General features: G+C 43.1%; 1 long non-coding RNA gene across 1 annotated transcript; it reads left to right on the forward strand.

The window, feature by feature from the left end:
- The first annotated feature begins 227 nt into the window (after window positions 1–227).
- On the forward strand, window positions 228–6716 carry LOC148112156 (uncharacterized). The gene is made up of 3 exons (XR_015729802.1): window positions 228–459; window positions 3321–3715; window positions 6531–6716. It is a non-coding gene; the product is annotated as an uncharacterized LOC148112156 (long non-coding RNA).
- The last annotated feature ends 4413 nt before the right edge of the window (window positions 6717–11129 follow it).

The following is an 11129-nucleotide window of genomic DNA, read 5'->3' on the forward strand; positions in this document are numbered from 1 at the left end:
TCTTTCATGCAGCCTCCTCAGCCTGGTGCCCTCTGGATGGGCATTCCCCCATTGGACCCTAAGGCGGGTTGGGAGAAATTACCTGCGTGGGTTGAGTTCTAGGCACCCTTCCTTATTGTACCGGAAATTGTGGGTGTTTTCTTTCCCCAACAAGCTGAGCCAATGGAGGGTGGGGCAGGGATGTTTCAACTCGAGATGCCATGCATGGTGCAACCTGTCAACACGGCTTATTGTTTTACCTGCCACCGCCTGGATTGGAAGAGCTTCCATGGTTAGTCAACTCGCCCAGAGGGAGGGTGGAGGCAAGCAGAAGACTGGAAGAGGCGAAGAGGAGGAAAAACAGTTCTCTTATTCATTGAGGATAGGTGCCAGTGGCATTACATGATTTCTGTATTAGAGGGAGTCCCGACGTTCGACCACAATTGAGCCCGATTTTGTTGTTGTTAAGCAAGTTGTTAGGTGAGTTTTGCCCCCATTTTGCACCTTTTCTTTTCACAGTTGGTAAGCAAATCACCACAGTTGGAATAGGACCCAGTTTGTGGGGGCAATAAGCTGACTTTGTATAAATATACAAAAGTATGAAGGCTATTGCTTAACGCATTGTAAGCCACCCGGAGTCTCCGGAGAAGGGCGGCATATAAATCAAATTAAAAAAAAAAAGAATGACAGAGTTGGAGGTGTTCTAATTCAACCCCTTGCTTAGGCAAGAAACCCTATACCCGTGATGGCGAACCTATTTCACACATGCCACAGATCAGGGGTGAAATATAAATTTTGTTACTACCAGTTCTGTGGGCGTGGCTTGGTGGGGGGGGGCAATGTGACTGGGTGGGCATGGCCAACTTTTTTTTTTTTTTAAAAAAAACTTTTCAAAGCATTTTTTCTAATGCTTTGAAAAGCCTTTGCCGATCAGGCAACACAGCTGAGGTCGTCAGAAACTTTTCAAAGCATTTTTTTTTACCATGTCTTCAGCCAAGAGGTTGCAGAAAAAAATGCTTTGAAAAGCCTCTGAGGATCCCAGCTGAGCCGCGCAATCATCAGAGGATTTTTTTTTTTTACTTTTAAAAGCATTTTTTCATAGGAAGAGGTGGTAGAAAAAATGCTTTTAAAAGTTAAAAAAAAAAAAGCTTCTGATGATCGTGCAGCTCAGCTGAGCGTGGGGGATTTTTGCTACCGGTTCTCCGAATCACCCACCGCCATCAGTACCGGATAGGGCGATCCGGTCCGAACCGGGAGCATTTCACCCCTGCCAAAGATGGCACGCGGACCCATATCAGTGGGCACATTTGCATTGCCCTAGCTCAATGGGCTTCATAAGCACTGGAAATTAGTAAAAAAAAAAAAAAAGTTAAAAAAACAAATCTCCTTTTTTTCTCTTTTCTTTTTGTTGTCTTTTATTTCATTTTGTCTAAAACTCTCTTTCTCTTTTTTTTCTAACATGCACAAACAATAACAATTAACAATACAGTGGAGGCAGAAACCTTTATTGTACAACAAAGATTTGGAGCTAATTTGCAATTGTTGATTAATGCTCTATTTAGCTTCGGATGTAACATTTAAACAACCTTCTGCTTATTACATTTGACATTTCCAATCAGAGCCAACAATGACATGAAACTTTTTTCTTCTTCTACCTTTAAAGGTTTGAAGTTATCTAAACACAAGAGAGTGGCCATCCTCTCTAGTCAATGCTGTATAAATACCACTGTATCAAAATAATATATTGATTGATCGATCGGTTAATTGGTTATAAGCCATTGCATCGTTTTCGACTTCTAGCTACGTGGATAGATTTTCTCCATGATCAAAACACTATAATGTCTGATAATAATATTATAAAACAATTCTAAAAAAACAAAAAGGGTTTGAATCCAGATTTCCAAGAGGTTTTTTTTCTCTTAATATATTGATTGATTGATTATATGCCATCACGTTATTTTCAACTTCTAGCAATTACATAGATAGATTTTCGCCATGATAATGTCTGATAATAATAATAATTATTATTATTTTATTTTATTTTATTATTTGTCAAACATGTACAAGATAGCAGGTATCAATATGAACATGGACATGAACGAAGGAAATGAGTTCGAATAAATGGAACAGTGGGACAGAAACGGTAGGCATAATGGTGCGCTTATGCACGCCCCCTTTACGGACCTCTTAGGAATGGGGTGAGGGCCACGGTAGACAGTTTAAGGTTGAAGCTGTGAGGTTTTGAGGATGTAAATACGGAGTCAGGTAGAGCATTCCAGGCATTGACCACTCTGTTGCTGAAGTCATATTTTCGGCAATCGAGTTTGGAGCGGTTCACCTTGAGTTTGTATCTATTGTTTGCCAATCTATTATTGAGGTTGAAGCTGAAGAAGTCGTTTTACAGAGCTTACTGTAACAGCATTGCCAAAAAGGCATTAAGAATTGTTAACCTAATTTTGCGAAGCTTCTTCTCCGGTAACATTGTATTGCTAACTAGGGCATACAAAACCTTTGCCAGACCAATTCTCGAATACAGCTCGTCTGCCTGGAATCCACACTGTATATCAGACATTAATACAATTGAGCGAGTCCAGAGGTATTTCACGAGAAGAGTCCTCCACTCCTCTGCTCACAATAGAATCCCTTATGCCACCAGGCTTGAAATTTTGAGCTTGGACAATCTGGAACTATGCCGCCTATGGTCTGACCTAAGCATAGTACACAAAATTGTCTGCTACAACGTCTTATCTGTCAATGACTTCTTCAGCTTCAACCTCAATAATACTCGGGCAAACAATAAATACAAACTCAAGGTAAACCGCTCCAAACTATAAACTATAAAATGTATAATAAAACATTTTTTCAAAAACAAAAAAACAAAAAAAGATTTGAGTTCAGATTTCCTAGATTGGGGCCTCTTTTTCTTCTGAACTCCAGGCTCTGGGGAAACCAAATTAAAAACTCCCTTAAGTAATTCATTCTTCAAGAATTGGAAAGGAAATGCATCTCTGCCTCTTTTAGGCAAAGTCAGGCGATCCTTGCTCCTTTTGTAGGCCCTTCCATGAGAACTGGCCTTTTCTCCTTTCAGGTCCCTCACTCCCCTCCTTGTTTGGTTTGAAAGAAGGCAGCCTATCTTCTCCACTGGGACCACCTCCCTATCCCAATTCATCCTCGTGAATGTCCCAATTATGCCACCTCGCCTGAGTGTCAGGTTGGAAAGATTCACGTGATTGGGACTTTTATGCGCCTGGGAGGGTCATGCTGTCATTATTTGCCGTTATTTATTTATTTATTTATTTTGAGCTCTTTGGCCAGTTCTTTTTTTTTTTCTTTCCTCGCAGTCCTCCTCTTCATCCTTCTCGGTCCCCATTGAAATGTCAAGACAGAGCCTTCGTCAGCCGCTGGAAAAAAAAACTTGCCTCCCCGGTGGGAAGCGATTGGCCTTCGAACCCAAGGGAATAAATTGCACGCTCTTCTTCTTCTTGGCGTCTTCCTTTGTTTCCTTTTCCAAACCTCTTTTCTTTTTTGCAATGGGGAACAAATTTCTTTTCACCTGCCTGGGAGTGAAGCAGACGGCTGGCATTTCCCACCAAAATTGAAATCGGTGCCCAGAAGAACACATTTCATCCACTCTGTTTTGAATCTCGGGCATTTTTTTGCACTCAAATGAGCTTCCTCGATCAAGGAAAACTTGTGTTCTGCTGAAAGACAGGCTGGGAACAAAGAGGCTGTCACGGTTAGTTTTTTTGTTGAATCCCTCCACCCCCCATTAATACAGGGCCCGAGTCTCCCTTGTGGTTCTTTCTGTGAAAAGAGGCTACTGTTTTTCTGCTTTATGGGGATGTCTTGAGAATTACTCTAAGAGTCCTGATGGGAAGGGCCAGAGGCTGCTGCAGGTGGGTGTTTATTTGGGAGATTCAAAGCTGCTGGATGTCAGTTGGGAGATTCAAAAGGCCAACTAAAATGCTCATGTGCTACTTTAACCTGCAACTGGTGTTGCAGGTTAAAATAGCACTTCGATTTGAAGTGCCAAATTATCACTGGATGCAAGAAGCTGGACCAGATGGAGGCGTCACCTCAAACTGAATTGTTGCAGTATTTGGAAGTTAGTGTTGTGGGGCCCACCAGAGGCCAACGGAGCTGGCAGCAGATTCGGACAGTGAGGAGGTTGGGGAGGAACATGGGGCAGTCCTGGAGTCTGGGGAAGGCTCTGATGAGAGCTCTGCGTCGGAGGCAGAGAGGGGGCCAGGCAGGGGTGGGTTCTACTTATCTTTACTACTGGTTTGCAGCAGGGACGCGTGTGTGTGCTCGCTTTGTTCAAACACACTCTTCTGCGCAAGCGCAGAAGTGTTTTGATGACATCGGGGTCAGTGGGCAGAGCCTCCCGCTGGTTTTACTGCCGGTGTGAACCGGGAGCAACCCACCACCGGGGCCAGGGCCGTCTGACAGTTATCAGCTGCCTTTGGAATCAGACATCAGTGAGGCAGACAAACAGATGGAGCCTGTTCCCAGTGGGCGCATGTGCAGAGTTGCCAAATGAAGGGAACAGCTAAAGAACAAGGGTCGACTTGGGAGTAAGGCCACAAGTGGACAATGAATGGCCCCTCCCAGAGGGAATAAAAGAGGAGCGACAGGGGAGTGGAGTTTGCAGGAGAGAATTAGTTCTCTTAATTGGTTTGTGACTCTCCGAGACACCTTGCCAAGTTTTGAAGATATTGGCCTGGCAGGTCTCCAAGCCAGATAAGGTCTGTGACTGTAAATTCTCCCTTGAAAGGCTTTGCTGAAGATGAATGAGAGGAATTCACTGTTTGTTTAATAAAACGGGTTTTGTCGGGACCAGGATTCTGCTTCGTGCTTTTTGGGGAAGCCTAGGTCAGAAGAGTTAAGTATCTCAGAGAAACGGTGTTCTTCTGATAGTCCTACTGCACCTCTCTGCTAGCACTGATGACGGTACCTAGTTTGGGTAATGAAACGTCTGCAAAAACCCCACCAAGCTCAGAGACCACCAAGGACCCCCTCATTGCAACCCTGAGCTACAAATATTCTCCTTTATGGTTAGATCTCTGACTTTCTAGCCAGCTGTGGGAGATGACCAGGCTGAGCCTGAGGGCAAAGTCAAATGTGTCATCAGTTTGGAATCTCTATGCCCCCTAAATCCAACCCCCTTGAAGCCCATTGACTGTTATCTGACACCAATTTGCCTTGACCATGAATAAATCAAATTCTTGTGTTTTAAATCAATGTTTGGTACTTTTGAACTTTGTCTTGGTTCCTGATTTCTTGCACCTGACCCCAACCTCCCTATCAGCTCATTCTCCCCTTTCTGAGGAAGTCCCATCAAAAAGAGTTCCTTCCTGTACTTCCATTGGGATTGAGACAGCCAGAGTTTTTGCATAATGGCTGTTGGGTATGACTATTATGGAGGACATGACCTGCTGCAGAGTGCCGATTTACCTTCCTTCATTCTTATTATAGCTTTCTTTCTTTTCTGGATTGGTGGGAGTATAGTCATAGCAATAGCAGTAGCATTTAGATTTATATACTGCTTCATAGCGTTTTACACCACTCTTTGGGTCATTCTTATTTGCATATTACCCCCAGCAACCCGGGCCCTCATTGTACTGACCTTGCCAGGATGGAAGACTGAGTCAACTTGAGCTCCATCAGAATCGAACTCAGGACTGTGGGCAGAGTTAGCCTGCAATACTGTATTCTAACCACTGTGCCACCACGGATCCAGTATCCTTCCACTGCCTCCAACAGACAATAAGGCTTGGATTGCAGGCCCCCCCTCCTCAGTTTTATTTTTGAGGGAGATTTAAGGGGCGAGGAGGCACCCTTTAATATAAAAATTGATCTTGAAGGCTGGTGCTTTGCTTTAAATAGTTCAGGTGCCTGGTGAGCGCCAAGGCAGGTGGCTTTAGATCAGGGGTGGGCTTCAAAAATTTTAGCAATGGGTTCTCTGCCCAGTTGCTGGGTGGATGTGGCTATGGTGGGTGTGGCCTAGTTGGCCTCCTGCACCACAGCAAGGGGGGCATTTTGCCCTCCCCAGGCTCCGGAGGCCTTTCTCGAGTCCCCAGGAGGGCGAAAACGGCCTCCCAAGGCTCCGGACACACATGCCCTGCACTTATCTGCATCCAAAATAGGCCATGTGGGGACTCCTGGGAGGGACAGGGTGGGTGGGGCCAGCCAGGAGTGGGATTTGGGGGTTCTCCGAATCTTAGCTAGAGGTTCTCCCGAACCCCTGTGAACCCCCAGCAGCCCACCCTTTAGATATATTTGAATCTCTAGGTCTCCCCACTGAGCCACAAAGTTCAACTTGGAGAAGATAAGCAGGGGCATTTATTAAAACATCAGCATGGGCCAGGAAACCAAGAAAATGTGAGAAAGAAAATCAAGATTGTCTTGCTTTGGCTGTCTTCGGTATAAGAGGGAGGGAAAAGAGAAACACTGACATCCTTTCCAGAGTCTGTTATTATGGCCTCTTATTTCAATAAAGTAGAGCACTCATATTTCTTGTTGTGTCTGTTTCCTGACCTGACCTACTTCAGAGGGCTGGCAATTTCCTTGAGGATCCCTCATCAATGAACGGAGGGAGAAACAATTAACCAAAATGCAACAGGAAGGAAGATTGCGAAGAGTGCCAGGAGCTGAAAGGCACGGCCCTCTCCGCTTCCGGTTTCAGCATCACCGACTAGCTACTAGCCACGTCTAACTATTCATAATTGCCCAAGGTATGCAGCTCTCAGAATTTTATTTATTTATTTATTTATTTATTTATTTATTTATTTATTTATTTTTAGGAACATTAAAATAAATCTCCAAGAGATGGGAAACTGTCTCTCTTTCAGAGGATTCCAGCTCTGAAGAAGTTTGGTCTTCAGACATGCTGACACGAGCAGATGGGTTTTGGAGTCTGTTCCACTTGGGTAGAAGATTGAAGAATACAGTAGATATCTGATGGAAAATCCAAGGACCTCTTGTGTGCCCTTGGCATCGGGCAAATGACGTGAACTGTGGAATTTGTGCAATTTATGCTTATGACTTCATTATTACAGGTGGTCCTTGTCTCACAACCATTCATTTAATGACCGTTCAAAGTTACAATGGCACTTAAAAAGTGTCTCATCGCCATTTTTTCACATTTACGATCATTGCAGCATCCCCCCTTGGTCACATGATCAAAATTTAGAGAATTTTGGGTATAATATTGAATTGGAGAAGTGGGGAAAATTATGGGAAAGGAATAGGAAATTAACCCTGGCCACATCATACAAGGAAAACTTACATAAAATGTTCTATAGGGGCATTTACGACCAGCAAGATTGGCCAAAATGTATAGAAATTTATCACCGAAATGCTGGAAATGTGACCAATCACCGGGCACCTACTACCATATGTGGTGGACATGTAGAAAAGCAAAAGATTATTGGCGAAAGATTCAGATGTGGCTGGAAAAAAATGATTGGACAAAGATTGGAATTCAAACCAGACATGTTTTTATTAGGAATCATAACAGAAGATTACAGTAAAGGGTTAACATACTTAAGATTGCATATCGTAACGGCAGCGAGAATGGTATACGCCCAACTTTGGGCCAAAGTCATATAATTCTTTTAAAAATTTTAAATTTTGTATTGGTATGGGTTTTACTTCTGGTTGTGCACCGCCCTGAGTCCACTAGGAGAAGGGCGGGATACAAATTGAATAAAATAAATAAATAAAATAAAATAAACAGTGGAAGAATGAGACTATACCTCTAGAAAAGGAGATAATAATAATAAAAAATATTAGACTGTGCAGAATGTGATAGATTGACGCTAGAAGTAAAAAACAAAGGAGAGACAGAATACTATGAGATTTGGAATATATTTTACCAATGGTTGGATTTGAGAAATGGAACTCGGAACAGGAAATAACTTGGATGTGTAGACCAAAAGATGATGTAATATTTGTAAGGGTATATAGGAGGTCTAATATGTGTATATAATTAGCAAGGTATGCTGAGTATATAAGATACTTTTTTTTAAAAAAAAAGTTTTTTATTTTTATTTCTTATACACATATTGTAAATGTACATTCTCTTATCCATAATTGATCATATATATACATATTTTTTCCTAATGAAAGCATAAAAATAAGACATTTTAATTACATTGGGGGTTGCTCTTCTACCCTCTCTTTTCACAACAAACCTCCTTCTCCTTCTTCTTTCTTTCCCCTCCCTCCCTCCTCTCTTCTTCTACTTTCTTCCTCCTCCTCTCCTCTCCTCCCCTACTTCCCCTTCCTCTCCCCTCTTCTTCTTTTTGTGTTATACTTTAGTGTGCATGGCGGAAATAATGCCAGGATGGTCGCACCATGTCCAATTTCTTTTTTAATATGATATAAATAAAAATCTTTTTTAAAAAAATTGGGAGAGGTCCAGCTGTCCACCTCCCTCGCCCCTCCCCCAGTTCAATTTCTTCTGAGAGGTCTATGAAAGTGCAAAAGTTTGTTTTGGAGTAGGGAGGAAATCATAAGATGTGAAATGTGTCACCTTGATGCAGCTTTTTTCCTGGGCATATTAAATGTCACATTGATGTGGGAAATTAGAATGGCAACTGTGACATTCCTCAGGTCCTTCTGGGCCCTTTGCTAAGCTTTCTGGTCTGTTCGCTGCATCGGTTGGGGCAGTGTTCCACATCTAATGGAATTTTGGTTTACAATTGCAGGGCTGGCATATTTTTGAATATTTATATGGTTAAAAAAATAAAACATCCTTGCTTGTCGTTTCAAAATGTCCTGTCAAAATCACATCAGAGGTGGGTTTCAGCAGGTTCTGATCAGTTCTGGAGAACCGGTAGCAGAAATTTTGTGTAGTTCAGCGAACCCGTAGTAAAAATTCTGACTGGCCCCACCCCCATCTATTATCTCCTCCCAAGTCCCAGCTGATTGAGAGGAAATGAGGATTTTGCAGTAACCTTCCCCTGGAGTGGGGAGGGAATGGAGATTTTACAGTATCCTTCCCCTGGAGTGGGGTGGGAATGGAGATTTTACAGTATCCTTCCCCTGCCACACCCACCAAGCCATGCCCACCAAGCCACACCCAGAAAACCGGTAGTAAAATTTTTTGAAACCCACCACTGAATCACATGAATACCACTTTATAAAACTTCAGTAAGGCCACATCTGGAATATAGCATCCAGTTTTGATCACTGCATTACAAAAAAGGATGGCGACTTTGGAAAAAGTGCAAAGAAGAGCAACTAAGATGATTAAAGGCCTGGAGACTAAAACATATGAAGAACGGCTGAAGGAACTGGGTATGTCTAGTTTAATGAAAAGAAGGAGTAGGGGAGACATGATAGCACTCTTCCAATATCTCACGGGCTGCCACAAAGAGGAGGGGGGTCAATTTATTTTCCAAAGCACCAGAAGGCAAGACAAGAAATAATGGGTGGAAACTCATCAAGGAGAGAAGCAACTTAGAACTAAGGAGAAATTTCCTGACAGTGAGAACAATTAACCAGTGGAACAACTTGCCTCCAGAAGTTGTGAATGCTTCAACACTGGAGGTTTTTAAGAAGAGGTTGGATAACCATTTGTCTGAAGCGGTGTAGGGTTTCCTGCCTAAGCAGGGGGTTGGACTAGAAGATCTCCAAGGTCCCTTCCAACTCTGTTATTCTATTCTATTCTACCATTGTGGCTCCTACCAGACCCCTTTGGCTGGGGATTTCTGGCCACAAGGAAAGATCCACTCACACCAATCCAGGTGTAGACATTCAGAAGTGTTCAAGAAGTTCACACCTAAAAGGAAGATGACATTCTTCACCCTCCTGTATTTCTGCTTCCTCTCATCTGTCTTCAGGGAGACAGGCACTTATCCTGTCTCCCTTAAATGCATCCAATTGCTTTTTAAAGCGTCGGAAATCTGTGCTTTGTCAATCCATCTTGTGACTCTCCCATTATCAACCCACCCCTCTGTCAATTTCCCTTTCCCTTTTGAGTCTTATTATGAAGCGTGTGCATATGATGCTCATGATCTTTTCCACCATATTATCCCTTACGCAGCAGCTTCGCTGCACTGCAGTCAGCTTTCACACTGCTAAGTGAAATCCATTTTTATCTGCCTCGATATCTTAAACTTAATGTCGTCTTTCCACCCACCCTCAAATGGGTCGATTGGTGCTGTGCCTCCAGGAAGTTCTCGACATACAACAGTTCGTTTCGTGACGATTCAAAATTACAATGGCACTGGAAAAAAGTGATTTAGGACCATTTGGAGCCCCGGTGGCACAATGCTTAGAGTGCAGTACTGCAGGCTATTTCTGCTGACTACCGGCTGCCTGCAATTTGGCAGTTCAAATCTCACCAGGCTCAAGGTTGACTCAGCCTTCCATCCTTCCGAGGTGGGTAAAATGAGGACCCAAAATTGTTGGGGACAATGTGCTGACTCTGTAAACAGCTTAGAGAGGGCTGGAAAGCGCTGTGAAGCGGTATATAAGTCTAAGTGCTATTGCTATTCCTTCCTTCCTTCCTTCCTTCCTTCCTTCCTTCCTTCCTTCCTTCCTTCCTTCCTTCCTTCCTTCCCAGTGGTTTGAATGCAGTATTGCATGTTAATTCTGCCCACTGCCAGCTGCCAGCAGTTCGATCCGCAGGTCGCTACTATCGGTTCGCCTGAACTGGTCCAAACTGGCTGAATCCCACCTCTGATACTATCATTGTCTCTTTTACATCATGTAAAAAATCTGCCTTGCATTTCCTTTGGTAAAATCTTGATAATTTCAGTTGTTCATTTCTAGCTCACTTCTACAATCAGCTTTCTGAGATTGGATGACTGGAACGCTGACTCCACCCAATAGCCCAGATGTTGGGAAGCAAAACATAGATTTATGCAAAGACCCAGCTATGTTGGCAGTCTTGGAAATTCCTATGCTAACCCTCCCTAACATGGAATTTGCCTCCCATCACCACCGCTGCACACTGGGTTGGCATGGGATGCTGGGATTTGGGAGCCAGATGTGAATCATTTTACACTTCATATAACTTTGGGATTGTTTGTTCATGCACACACAGGAGACTTTTTGGATTGTATCTTGTGCAATCTTGCACTGCTGCTCTCTGACTCCAAATGCAAGTTGATTTGTTCTATTTCCTGTCCAGCTTTCCA

Source organism: Pantherophis guttatus, chromosome 13, assembly GCF_059756535.1.
Source record: "Pantherophis guttatus breed Tessera chromosome 13, ASM5975653v1, whole genome shotgun sequence".
Lineage (NCBI taxonomy): Eukaryota > Metazoa > Chordata > Lepidosauria > Squamata > Colubridae > Pantherophis > Pantherophis guttatus.